Source organism: Homalodisca vitripennis, chromosome 4 (assembly GCF_021130785.1).
Source record: "Homalodisca vitripennis isolate AUS2020 chromosome 4, UT_GWSS_2.1, whole genome shotgun sequence".
In the NCBI taxonomy this organism is placed as follows: Eukaryota; Metazoa; Arthropoda; class Insecta; order Hemiptera; family Cicadellidae; genus Homalodisca; species Homalodisca vitripennis.
In genome coordinates, this window is record NC_060210.1 from 130,750,892 (window position 1) to 130,765,387 (window position 14,496).

The 14,496-nt window shown below is 37.1% G+C and overlaps 1 long non-coding RNA gene across 1 annotated transcript; it reads right to left on the reverse strand.

Annotated features, from left to right (window-relative positions):
- Positions 1-563: 563 nt before the first annotated feature.
- Positions 564-14,109, reverse strand: LOC124360166. The gene is made up of 2 exons (XR_006922216.1): positions 7,262-14,109; positions 564-2,011 (listed from the first exon to the last, which is right to left on the reverse strand). It is a non-coding gene; the product is annotated as an uncharacterized LOC124360166 (long non-coding RNA).
- Positions 14,110-14,496: the final 387 nt, after the last annotated feature.

The following is a 14,496-nucleotide window of genomic DNA, read 5'->3' on the forward strand; positions in this document are numbered from 1 at the left end:
GAAAATGGTTGACTGGATGTGAATGTTGAATTTAGCTAAATGTCATTGTCTTATCAGGTGCACAATTGATGATTGATGATGAGACAATGGGAATACCTCTTCACCTAGATTTCACTACTCTTTGTAATCTGGGTGTCTCTGATGTCGAAACGATGCGGGTGGTTCGTCTTAAGCGTCTACGTTCTTCGTCACCGACTAATTGTGGATACCTTCAGACGAACATGATTCCAGGTTTCAAGAATCAAGTCGGCAACAATATCAGATTACAGATGCTGCACGTAAGAGAAAGGTGAATCGGAGCTAAATACGACGTTCACATTGATTACTTTGTATTCAATTTCTCGTATGGCCGCTGACAAAACAAATTTATGTAATGTTATCACTCGTCTTTTCGATTGAAAGTGATCGTTCTTCCAATAGGGCTAATCATAAATATCTGCAGCACACTAGACTGCGTCGAGTCCGTCTTCTAGAGCGATACTATTCCTTGAATCACAACATGGGAGCAACAATAGCTCCAAAAACAAATTATTTGTTTTTGTTTTTTTTTTGTTTTTTTTTGCTGTACTGGCAGCCATCTTAATTTTAGTCCTGTAAGAACTATGTTAAACCTCACGCACTATTACGGCTTAATTTTCGTCGTTTTATTTGTCGTAGAATTTATGGAAGATGTCTCATTTAAAAAATGCAGTTAATACGCATCCAATGCTTTTTTGTTCTTTTCGATATTTTCCATACGTCATCCAGAATGAAATGTTTAATTAGTGTTTGCATTTCATACTTTAAATATTAACAAAGCATAAACTTACAACTTAAGCTAAAAAGCGTCATTAATTATATCTTTAAACAATTCTCCTATAGTGCTACGATAAAAAAGGGCGTTAAGTGCATGACGTTTAACGTTGTTCTTATGGGGAAAACTTAAGCCGCCTTTAAATGTTTCCATTCTTATCTGAGCTCGGAACAAAACATATGCACTAATAACTCTGCGAGTTAACTCTAAATCGGTCGCTTTTAGCCTATTAATTCCTGCAGTAAAGTTTCATCTAAAATCGGCAACACGAATTGAATGTGGCCAGGACAATTAATGAAACGCAATCGCTGCACGAGGTACGAACCTGTGGTAGTGATGTAGCCAACGCCCTCATTTATCGCGGGATTGATCGCAGATATCCTATTCTCGGCCCGACACTTCCGACCATTACTCTAACAGAGTTCACCAACTTCACCTGACACCTCTCATATAACCTTAGCTGACGTGATGTCATTTAGTCCTCAAATGATTAATACGATACGATAAAGCTTCAGTGTTTATGCATTTACACTACCTATTACAATACTGAGGACTTAACAGCTTACCACAATACTGTTTCAGGGCATACATAACACAATCATTAATTGCTGGACCAAATCGATATCGCACCTGACAATACTTTAACCGGCAAAACTAGTTGTTTACATGAACTAAACGCTTTAATCTCTAAAACAACCAAGATTTCAAACAGATTTATCATTGTAGCAATAAATTAATGTTGAATTGGGCTAAATATACAATTTAAAACTGGATGCAAGATTTTTAGTTGAAAAACCCCATTCAGAATAAGAATCAGCTACGAAGGTTCTAGTATTTTATAGAAGTAATTTTAAACTACCCATGAAATCCTTTACTTTTTACGGCCGTTTTCACAGCCTGCATAGAGGATACCATCTTCTGAAAAACTATAACGTACTAAGGATACTAATATTTGTTTCATCTTACATAGCCAGACGTTTCCTCTGGGGCCGTCCTGCAGCAAGTGGACGCTGAAGTCCAGGCCGGCGAGGTCCCGGTGAAGGGATGCGGAATCCATGGTCAGGACACGTTCTGGGAGAAGGAACAAGTGGTCGATACCTTCCTGGGGGCCGGGGGTGTGCGAGGCCCGGGCGGCCGTCAGCATCTCTTCGGCACACCGGAGCAACTAGGCGTGGGTGCACACCATCATTACTCCCGCAGTTTATTCACTGGTCACAACTTCAACCATGTCTACCATTAGACGGGTTATAGCATCAGGGCGTTTGGAAATATTAAGAGTTAGAAAAGCAAAAAAGGGATTCTAGAGAGACCTGTACTCTGAGAATTGTTTTGTACGCGCGAGAAAAACCAATTATTTTAAAATACTCTTTAGTTTAGCTTACAACCTAATTAAAAAACCCCCAAGTTTATATATCAATGCTATTTTATTCGACTTTATACAACTATAATGTTCTAAAAATGTATTACATCTTCATTTTATACTAGTGCATTGAAATGTATTGCACCGATGTTCTACGGTTATGCGTTCCTGTGTATTTATCCAGAGAACGCATTACAGATTAATGTATTTTAATCTAGATTCTCAGAGGTATCCCGCGTAGTCGAGGCCAGGGCCAACTCTAGCGAGTGGTATGTGCGCGTACAGAGATCTCGCCGGGCCAAGTAGGTGTACATAGTTGGCCGAGACACTCTAGTGCTGATATTTAGCTATTTATAGCCTCAATGACTCCCGCATTGATCTGATCATGCCTCGCCGCGAGCAAGAGCACTGCACTCCACAACCACGCCTACAGTACCGAACCTCTCTCTGACCATTCCTAGCCGCGAGCAGAATTACTGCATCCCACTTCCACCCCTACAATAGCCTTCTTCTGATCATGCCTCACCGCAAGCAGGATTACTGCATCCCACTTCCACCCCTACAGTATCCTCCCTCTGATCATTCCTATCCGCGAGCAGGATTAATGCATCCCACTTCCACCCCTACAGTAGCCTCCCTCTGATCATTCCTAGCCGCGAGCAGGATTACTGCATCCCACTTCCACCCCTACAGTAGCATCTCTCTGATCATTTCTCGCCGCGAGCAGGATTACTGCATCCCACTTCCACCCCTAAAGTAGCCTTTCTCTGATCATGCTTCGGCGAGATCGAGAGCAGTGCACTCCAAAACCATGTCTATAGTATATCTGATCATGCCTCGCCACGTGCACGATCTCAACACCCCATAACTACGCCTACGGTAACCTCCCTAGTCACCGATATCACTGACAAATTTAACGTTATCAACGTTCAAGTTACGTTAACAAAGGTGACGACCGGATAATGGCTCAATCGTGTCAACGACCCTAATAACTGTTAATTGTCGCACTTATTCAGGTTAAATATGTTTGTGTTATCTGTACTTTTCCTTTACGTCACTGTGAGGCTTGCTGCCAGTGTTTTTGTATAAAGGAATATATTATATTCACGTGTTTGCTAATTAGAGGTTATCTTCCTTTGTTGAATCGTTTTCAACTAGTTGTTGCCTACACAGAAATGTGATATAGACATTGTAATTGTTGTCTCTGTTACATCATTTTAAATTAACAGGAAAATTAAGAGAGGTCCTGCAGTGAAACTACAAAGCTTGGATTCTTTACAGCGACGTCTATATGAAATGTTTTAAGTTTACAGAAATAATGATCTTCTTTAATGGGGGCAAACGAAGCTCGAGTTTATCTGATGTATGGTACTCAGTCTGACTTATTATGACATTTTGAATACATTCGTGATCCTGATGTAGCTGCTAGTTAACAGGCTAATACACGCAACGACTATAATGAATGACTTAACAGTATAAAATTGAAACACAACTAAACAAAAGTGAACTCGTAGTATTGATAACTGCATTATTAATGTACCAATTAAGGCGGTTAGATTATTTAAGTGGGTACAATCAGCTTTTTGTTCTTTTTTAGTTTTTTTTAGTCTAAGTTCTTGATAATAACTTTCTTAAAGAAAAATACACGCTTTTTTATTTTTTTACACTACAAACTGTAGGCGTTTTAAGTAATTTTAGACAATATTGTAAACAAGACCACATAAAAACTGCTCAGGCCAAGAAAGGTTACAGTGTGTACATGAAGTATAGCGTTTTAGAGTAGCATGTGCTTTAATGATAAATCACTTAAGTAAATTACAGTTTTTACTATATGAAATTTAAGACTATGACATATTTTTAATAAACTTGATTCAAGGATATTAGATTTTGTATAAATAAAACACATTACCCTCAATTGTTATCCATTATAATATACATACTACAAATTTACATAATCTTATTTTCATCTTTTTGTACCTGGGAAAAGATTTCTAAATTCTGCTTAGAAATTATGGAAAGATAAAATCTTTATTAAATTATTATTTATATCAAGAAAAGATATTTTGAAGATCTGTAACCAGAAACTTTGTACAACATCCAACGTAAGTGATTGTAACAGGAGGCTTGCGAGTAAAATTCATTACATTTCAGCGTAACTAAACGTTAACGTAGTAATCGAATAAATGAACGTCTTTAACAACACAACTCTTAATTATAAATATGAATTGTAGAGTTAGAAACTACATTACGATAAAATTCATAGATTAAGTCTGTAGACTGTAATATTGTAAAATCAAAGAAAAAGTATTTCTTCACCGAATATTTACAATTACCACAAAAAAACTTGAAATACGCATACATAAAATAATACAATGACGAATTAAGCACTTTACAAATACAACCTAACAGGCAACTTCACGGGTAATACGAAAGGGAAAGTGTATTTTATAGGGTTTACTTTGAAAGAACGACTCTTTTACAGTTCCGAGTAAAGTCGTTACGTTCACAAAGCCCGAGTCTTCATATTTTACGCTAAGAACGCTAAAAGGGGTGCAGCTAATTCTTAGCGTTTTAACGGCGGAGTAATGGAGTAAACTACGCCGTTCTGTCGTAATTACACCTAAAGAGATCCATCCATTCAAATTACGAGTAAATATGAACTTTTCCTTATGCAATAACCTAGTTCATTTAAATTATACTGCTTGAGGAGCACAGAGAATACGATAGGCCTAAACTGAAAGATGCTGACTTCACTTTTCTGGCTTTAGTTAATTTTTCTTAGAGGAACTGTCACAATGAAAATAACGAAACGTATTCCTGCAAACAAGTTATTGTTTTAGCAAAGTATTTTTTGTTATCTATAATTATTCCGGAATAAAGATAAGTCCAGTCATTATAGAGAGGATTTTAAGAATGGTTTCTATTAGAGTCTGAATACTATAGATCTTGACAGGAACATCCTTACTGCTGGCAGCCTATACTAAAACTGGACGTAGAACTAAGCCTCTTCGCCATAAGACGTTAACGCAGTCAACGAGTTAAGAAGACTTTAAGGTTAAATTATAACAATTGTGTGATTTTTATGTTCTGAGGAGAACTATGATAGTTAATTAAACTGTAATAACCTTGAGAATTGAATATTCTATCGCCACTTTCTGTAAAGAGGTGAAACCGGCGCAACCACGGCAACCAGAACGCTAATCTATACCTCCCCGGCTTGAGTGATGCTTCCACACCATAACCCCTGATCATATTCACCCCACGCGAACACATTATATGAATAAGTCAGTAGCAATGAGGTAAACGAGGACGCAGCGAAATCACTGTAACTAAACCTTGCCTGACGGTTTAATTAATGAGTGTATTTCACTTGTGGGTGGTGTTGGCGTGCACAATTGCTATTTATCTCACAATGCATATCCACCTACACAAACATCGTTACACAAACAGATCGTAGTGATTAGTTCACTATTTGTAACCTAACTGAAGTTCTTCACGTATTTGATAGCGCGTTTAGAATGTCATGCAGATACTCATGTTTCATGCTGGAAGAGCTGGTGACTGTACGGTCTAAAGCGTAGGACGTTTAAGTCTGAGAAGATAACAAGTTCAAAAACTACCCCGAGTAGTAAAGCATTTTTATCGACCTACTGTACCGCTTTCTTTGCGCAGATCTACAGTAGTTTGGGAACGAGCAGAGTGAGGGAAAAAGTAGAACAGAACACAACGAAAACTACTGTTTACTAGAGACCCTTCAGCCGTATTTCGTTCCTAAATACACGACACCTGTTCTCGCGAGTTTTATGCGCTTAGCAGTCACAGAAATAGTAGGCTAAATCTCGTTTCTCAATTAAATTTCTCACGCTAAAAGTTATAATTAAATCGAAATAAATTGTGAATCGTGGTTTCACGTAGCCATCTCTATACGACATGTGGTCACAAGCACGAGCATTATTTATAGCCGTTTAAGTGGACCCTGATTTGTTTCTCTACGTCCATTTACAATAATCGGCGGGGCGCGCGATAACGAACAGTTGGCAGCCCTGGTGACAAGATCAACTGACAACTCGGCTAAGAGGCTCCAGAGAGAGCACAGTATGGCACTACAACAGATACCGTCTACAAACATCTCACCGCCGCCGCCGCCGCGCCGCAACCCATCTCATCTGGCACTCACACTAATTGACACTCATAAACACTGGCGACTTCTCTTTCTATTTCTATCTAATGTTGTACATACCGGCGCTGTACATTACCTTCACTCTCTAACCTCAGTAACAATAGCGTTGTTCTTCAATTAGATACATGGTAACGCGTCCACTAAAACTGATCTCAACCCCTATTGGCCATTTAAATAGATAGAATGTAATTATAAAGGCGCGGAACAGGTACTTGGTTGAACAGATTATTTCAAATATTTCTAAGTTTTCAATTAATATTGGCAACAATACTCGTAGATATGCACTGCCAAAAAGAAATTTTGATCTTTAAAACTGTTTAAATTCTGATCTTTTTTATCTCATGTTTAACTAAAAACATTCAATTAAATCCACAATAATTTTATAAGAAACATTTTTTTGCCTAATTTGTGTTCTGAACTTTCATCTTAACACAACAAATAGTGATAATTTAAATAATTCCCGCTTAAAATGCCTCTCATAGATGGAGATTAATAGCATTTTTATTGTCTAAGCGTTTTAAAGAACAATTCAACAACAGTTTTCACTTCGCCTTTTCTGTAATGCTATTAATATTCTAAACGAATAAATCACAATTCAACTTTTATCCACCTAGTATCCGTGTTTACGTAATAAACTACCCCTATAACTAAAATGTATTGGTACAATCTTAGACTTCTAAAGAAAAAGAAAACTTTATAAATCAAAAAACTTCTGTGGTAAACAGTATTGTGACACTTAAAGTAATTTACTGGGTAAAGAAATCAACCCATAACGAATAAAGTAAACAAAATTAATAATAAATAAAGCAAACAAACTTCCGACTCCCCCAAGATTTAAATCCGTCTAACGATAGACATGGTTTGCTAAATCCTACAAGTTCCCAACACTGGTTTATAAACTAGTGATAAAGTTCAGTAACAAACATACAATGTCGTCGACACACGCACGCACGTCACCACACAGAAGGACCAGCTGCTGCGCGCGCCTACACAGACACACACAGACTATCATTGGCGGCGGCGACGCTGGCTGGCTGGGCTGAGGCGGATCCGACCCGTCCCGAAGATAGCCGAGCGTCACCGGAACCGTACGAGCGCGACCGTCTCAACACCTCGTGTTTAGGTGCAACAATGTTTACACCGCGCAAACAAACCGCTATAAAAAACCCCACGAGTGTGAATTTGTCTGCAACTCGGGAAGTACGCCTGTTTTACATCACCGTGTTCCCAAGGGTAAAAAGTAATTTTATAATCAACCTCCCTTCCAAATAAAAATATCGTAAAACACACCATGCCGCTTGATACGTCAAAACAAAACATATGTTCGCTTGACAACACCCTTACACTCCGGGCGGCAACAGGAACAAAATGTGTTACAATTGGGGGAGAGGGAGGGAGGTAAGAAGGCAGCAAGACTACTGAAGTTGCCATCAATTACGAAAGTATTCAAAAAAATACGAGTACACTAAAAAATATTAGTTGACAAGAGTTCAATTCTTAGCCACCTTCAACTGCAAATACGTTTTAAGCAGATTTCATGCAAAACACGTAACACAGACTGCCGGGAAAGTAGTTCAGCACAATTTCACGGTAACAAACTGTCCTCTAAAACACAAAACGTGACAACAGCACACATTGTTTATCTCCACTTCCTACTTTTGTTACGTTATCGTCCATCTCCTTATCTGTCACGACTGAAAAGACAAAACAGGACGGAGATGAGAAAACGGTACAGATCTAATTTCGACCTATAACGGACATGACTCAGTTCCAACAGAAAACGAGTTTTGTCTGCAGAAAACCACCGACTTTACGATTTACAATTAAATAACTACTTTCAAAACTTATATAATTCAGAAATAAGATAAAACGTTGCATATGTGTATTAAAACCATATAGGATCAAATACTCATTTAATTTAGCAACTGTAGTAATCAATTTGGGTAAGCCTATCTCTTTTATCACACATCGTAGAGCAAACACCCACAAAAAGTTTTCTATTTCGGAGCAGAGAAGTGAAATTGAAAGCAGGGTAGCGCGAGCTGGGAGTGAGTGGGTCGCCTGCACGCTTTTCTTTCTTTACACGGAAAAGTGTGACGAATCGCAAGGCCGTAAATGGGCCAATTTCAAGCTGTGCCCAGTGATCGTAACCCAAGAGCCCGCGGTTTTACTATCCATCCGTACAGTAGTTCTGCGCCTGCTCACAGTTCATATTTAATAATCACACTCATTTTAAAACTCCGACTTCACACAAAACTCGCTGCGAACCAAGTTGAAGTTGCGGCCAATGATCGTAACCCAAGAGCCCGCGGTTTTACTATCCATCCGTACAGCAGTTCTGCGCCTGCTCACAGTTCATATTTAATAATCACACTAATTTTAAAACTCCGACTTCACACAAAACTCGATGCAGACCAAGTTGAAGTTGCGGCCAATGATCGTAACCCAAGAGCCCGCGGTTTTACTATCCATCCTTACAGTAGTTCTGCGCCTGCTCACTGTCACTAATTTAAAAACTCCGACTTTACACAAAACTCGCTCAGGCTATAAGTTTTCATTACATCTAAATCCAGTATTACTGGCGCACGGCAACTGCATCGATTAAACACATGCCTAATTCCATCCATAATATCTGTACCCATACTTGGATTCATTTTCACTTGCTTCTACTTCAGGATCTGTACAACCTGTTGCCTATCACTTAAGGAGCTGGGTAATTTCATTTCCGTTCGGCCCCACGGTATCTCGAGAACGGCCTGACCTAAATACTTGAAACATTCCATGAAGCTTCACTTCTACTTTGGTTCTTCATTGAGTTAGATGATTTTGCATTTTAGTATATGCGATTAAGCTACAAGGATATTTGTGACATTTTACTACAGTGCTTTTATGTTTAATGTAAACGAGAAAATAGCAAAATGATTAAGTTTGTAATCAATTTTGATATTTTATCATGTGGCATATTAACACATGCAGCCTAACTGACCTATCATCTTTAATGATTTGTTATTGTTTAAACACTGCTATGAAGACTAACGTAATGTACAAAATTAGAATGTCTCATAAGCCAATATAATATCTCGAGAGTAATTTTATATTTATACTTTACATTTTGCACGAAGATTAATTCCTACATAGAGAAGAATGAGTTCTATGATGGTGCATGTCCAACCATGGAATTATGCTTTTAGCTCACAGTTTGGCCATGATGCAATAGAGTAAGTGAAGAAGTGAATAATGAATAAATTATTTTATTCCTTCCAAAAACAACAAAGTTAATATGAAAAAGATGAAGTCTTGAGATAGTGTGCTTGGAGAGAGGAGTTGAGGAGTTTGAGGAGAAGGGTGCAGTCGGACAGGGGGTAAGTAGTCGCTAGAACAGTGGTGGACGGGTAGTGATGTTGCCTACAGCGGAGTTTGAAGCGTTTCCAAACTTTATATTTAAACTCTACTGAATTCAACACTGTGGAGTCTTCAACTTCTGTGACATTTCCAGACACTTCTAAACACAACTAATGAAACAGGCGAAATTCAAAACTGGACTATACTCAGGGTAGATTAACGTTTGTACATTTTTTTAAATTTGTACTAGGTTTCACCTAATGTACCTAACTTCAAAAAAAATCATACTCATGAATTACTAACAACCACAAATCTTGCTGTAACTTATAACAAAATAAAACAGTATCATTTCAAAAGCCAATCAGGTATAGTTGCACATGTCTTATTACAAATAAATAATTCTGGTGTATAAACGAGAATTAATTAGAAAAATAAAAACGTCATTGATGATATAAAGGCTATAACGAACTAATGGAAAAAGAGTACAGCTAACACGTTAAAAAGTAATTTCGTAACAATTTGGAGATGGGCTAAATCAAATCTCCCATTAACAGAAAACTAAACCCCTCTAATTGAATGAAGAGCTTTTAACTGGCAATCTGACGTTCCCTGTTCCCAAACCTGTTGGTGTAATTTCTAACCTAAACATATAACTACATTGTTAATGTCTATGTGCCATCAAGGACGGAAGATTCGATTGTGGCTTCGTGTTGCAGGCACTAGCTGTGTGTGTTGCTCTCTCACCAACAACTTCAAATTTCATTTTACAATATTTTATTAAACCGACAATTTGCTCGTTCAACTAAGGAAAATTTCAAGTCTCCTCTGACTTGCCTAAAGTAGAAGCAGTCTAGAATATATTTGTATTTGTTAAATTGTAGTACAGCTGTGTATACAACCATTTTCAGTTTCCGTCCGGGAATTTTTAAAGCTATTAAGCGTACTTCATGTCGAAATATTCCAATACCACTTTGAGAACAGTTAATTGTAATTGGAAATGTTCCACGACCTGCAAAATGTTTTTTTTTGTAAATATTAAGTCAGTTGAAGAGTGACACGATGATGTCTCCATACTTTCCTCATATCGGTGATGATCATTAAGTAAACCGAAAATTGTGCACAACGCTTTCACTTCATCAAAGTTAATAAGTTGCGAACAATCACATTATTTTATGAGTTTTATGAGTGTAACCTCCAATGCATTATGATTGTTGTGTTAACATGTAGAACAGACGCACTGGCTTAAAAAAGAGCCGATTACAAGATACTGATACAGCTAATGGTATACAAAACTCCACGAAATCTCCGGACGGAGATTGGAAGTATTCAAAACCAATAGAAGTATTGGACTTCCAGCGAAGCAACAGATATGAACTATAGAGAAGGTTGACGCCCATTTTCCTTGACTAATGTACCATCGCCGTGCTCCAGGCACTGGCCACGGTCGTAAGTTCTTAATGATGAAATGTGGAACATCCTGATCAAGATTGAGCTGTGGCTAATCACATAACCATAAATCATGAAATGAGACCTATGGATGAAAACTGCACGCAGGGGGAGAGCCGTGTTCACTCCAGTTACAGCCCGGAGATCATTAAAGACCTTCATCAAAAGATATTATATTTCATCAAATCAATGTTCTCCGACAGCGTTTAAACACAGACACGTGCCAATAACTTTAGCATGATCTGATGAACTGTGGTATATTCAGCAAATGACGATATCGTTTAGCCGACTGAGAAGTACGGTCAATGCGGATTCACACGCCGAAGACGGACGTATAGTAACCCCGGATGCGTCTCCCACTTCTACTGATGGACTACTCTGCAGTATCGACGGTGAAAGCCAGATGACAATACAGGTCTGCTTAGTATCGCTTTCTCATGCTACTGGACGCCTGTGGGCGGTTGACGTGACCTATAGATAGCGAACTCTTCATAATTATCCCGTAGCGTTTTCACTGAACAGTGTCGGTGCGGTGTTCAACGCAAGCACAAACTTCAAGTAGTCTTCTCACTCTATTTGAGCTTCAAGTTACATTATTTATGATTTTGCAGCAAAAGAGTAACAACGTACTAAAATCACCAGTCTGAATGCACGTACATAAGAAGCTAGATTTGGTTGCGAGGTCCACCCTTTCTCATAAAGGGGGTGTATTACCCCTCAACCATCTTGAGTTTAGTCACTTAACCAATGTTAGTTACAAACGGTCGTCCTGACTTATTTTAAATCGGATACAAACGGTGTTTAATTCATTGTACTCGTTAATTAATTTTCAAAAAAGAACACAGAATAATTGTTTCTTTGAAATAACATAATTATTTTTTATAATTACGTAAATTGAAAATATAAATTTTGTTCACTGATTTCCCATCATACTAACATGTGCTTCAGAATACGTTTTGTTTCCATTAGACCTTTTTCCGTATCCGTTTCTGATACAATGTACTGTCTTTAGCTGTTATGTCCTACACGTAGTTCCAATATTTCCCGAACTATGGTGCGCGTCGGTCAGCAACGAAATCTCGTTGGATAGAGCGCCTCCATGAATAAGTTTTCGTACCGAATGTTTAACGAAATATTAGATAAGATCGAATCTTAAAATAGAATACTCCAGAGAGCCGAATGGTACTGTTATGCAACTCTTATTAGTTCAATAATAAAAATTTCTTCCTTTAAAGAAATTGTATTTTTCTCTAATTGTATTTATATCTCTAATGCATAATTTTAAATCAATCAGATATTATTATACGTTAATAACCTTCCTTAACCAAATCTATACCAAAATATTATCACTAATTGTTTAACTGTTTTACAAGGAGTTAAAATTCTCCCAAATAGAGTAAAAAAGCTCAATCATAACAAAACTTCGGATCGCATCACAATCCCGGCTTTACCGACGGCCATCTTGATTTTAGTCTCATGAGAACAAAGTTGAACTTCAAACACTTTTATGGCTTTGGTTTTTGTCACACAGTTATGAGAGTTGTCTCATTTTAAACATGATTAACATACATCCCCAATAGCTTTTTAAATTTTAAACATTTGTAGTCGTTATTCCGAACAGGACTCCTCAATAAAGTTGGTAATTAATCACTTAAATATTGAAAATATAATAAGTCTACACTTAACAAGAACAGTTGAAAAACGTGCAGATATATACTAAATAAATCTTTAAAATGTCATATTTACGACAAAAAAAACAAATAACGGTCGACCCATATTCTTATGAGACAAAATTCAAAATATTTTCACTACAATCGGCACTGAAGTTCCTTCTTTTACAGTTTGATTTTATTTACTCGCTTCCTAAATTAAATTTGATTCCTTTCTCCACAAAATGACGTAAATATGTATTTATATAAAATGCACTCAAAAAACGAATTAATTACATTACAAGATACGGTTTAGAAGAAGAGTAAATGTTAATTTATTGTAATTTAATGTCGAGATGTATAATGCTGGAGATTGATTTAATTTGAGAAAACATTTTAATTTACACAGTATAGAGCGGGAGAACCCCAAGGAACGCTGATATCGACACAACAGTGACCCAGATTCTCAGACCCGACATTTTAGCTGTCAGCACTTTGTCATGCATTTTGGAAAACCCCGTTCCAGCGCAGGTCACCATTATAATTACTCGGCCGTAGTAAGTAAATAATTGCGACCCTGTTATTCTATTAGCGAGAGTGCACTGTCACGCCAACATTGTAACAGACACCTTGTTACCAGACATCTTCACTGTCTTTATTAACCTACTGTAGATTTTATACAATGGCAAGATGAAAACTACAAATTATACAAGTTCCTTATTTATATACTTCTATACTAAGTAACTAAACTTACAGATGTACTGAATTTAAAAATATTAATTTAATTTAATGATAAGTAAACATAATAAAAATTTAACACGCTTCTCTGTTGTGGCAAAATTATGGAAGATGTCTTCTTTTAAATATATATATAATGTACGCATTGTTTGTGGATTTTCCGATATTTTTATGATTACTCAGAATCAAAATCTCTAATTTTGTTGCACTGTAAAGTTTAAATATACAAACAATATATACAGGGTTTCACAAACTTTTTTCTAACGAAATCCGTCAACGCATAAGCGAGCACGACCACTTTAAAGACACGCTTGCACAAGCCGGGAGCAACAAACAAGTGATGACAACTCAACTGTGACATGTTTGGCGGAAAAACACAAAAAAATGCATATAAATATACACAGAGAAATATCTAGTTTATACGCTAGCCTCCATTTTAGTTTTTATAAAAACGTATTATTTCTACAACTAATTAATCTAAAGAGATCCAATTTGACACATAGTATAAATTTAAATAGAAAAAATAATTGTGCTATATTAACAAAATAGCGTCCGTGGAAAATTTTTAAAGCAAAATAAAATAACAATGGTTATAAAAGAATTTCTAGATACCAATGTTTTTCAAATTTGTATAACATTTCCAAACATATTTTTTCTAATGGAATCCGTCGGCGCAAAGTATTTAAACAAATATTTCAAGAAAAAACATTATTAGAGCATCTAAAGAGTATTTGAACAGTCTCAATAGTTGAATGTGTTTAAAATGCGTATTTACTAGACCATACGTTGTGTTTAACTTAAATTATGGTTATTAAAATACTAGCGGACGCGTCACCGCACTCATCTCCCCGCAGAGGGGCGTCATAGCCATCTTCTTTACAAGTCTTACGTACACCAGGCTCTTCTGAGATAAGGGGTGGTCATCGGAAGATAATATTCCTTTCTCTGGACACACTTTCGAACAGTCGGATGTTTAATTATATTAAAG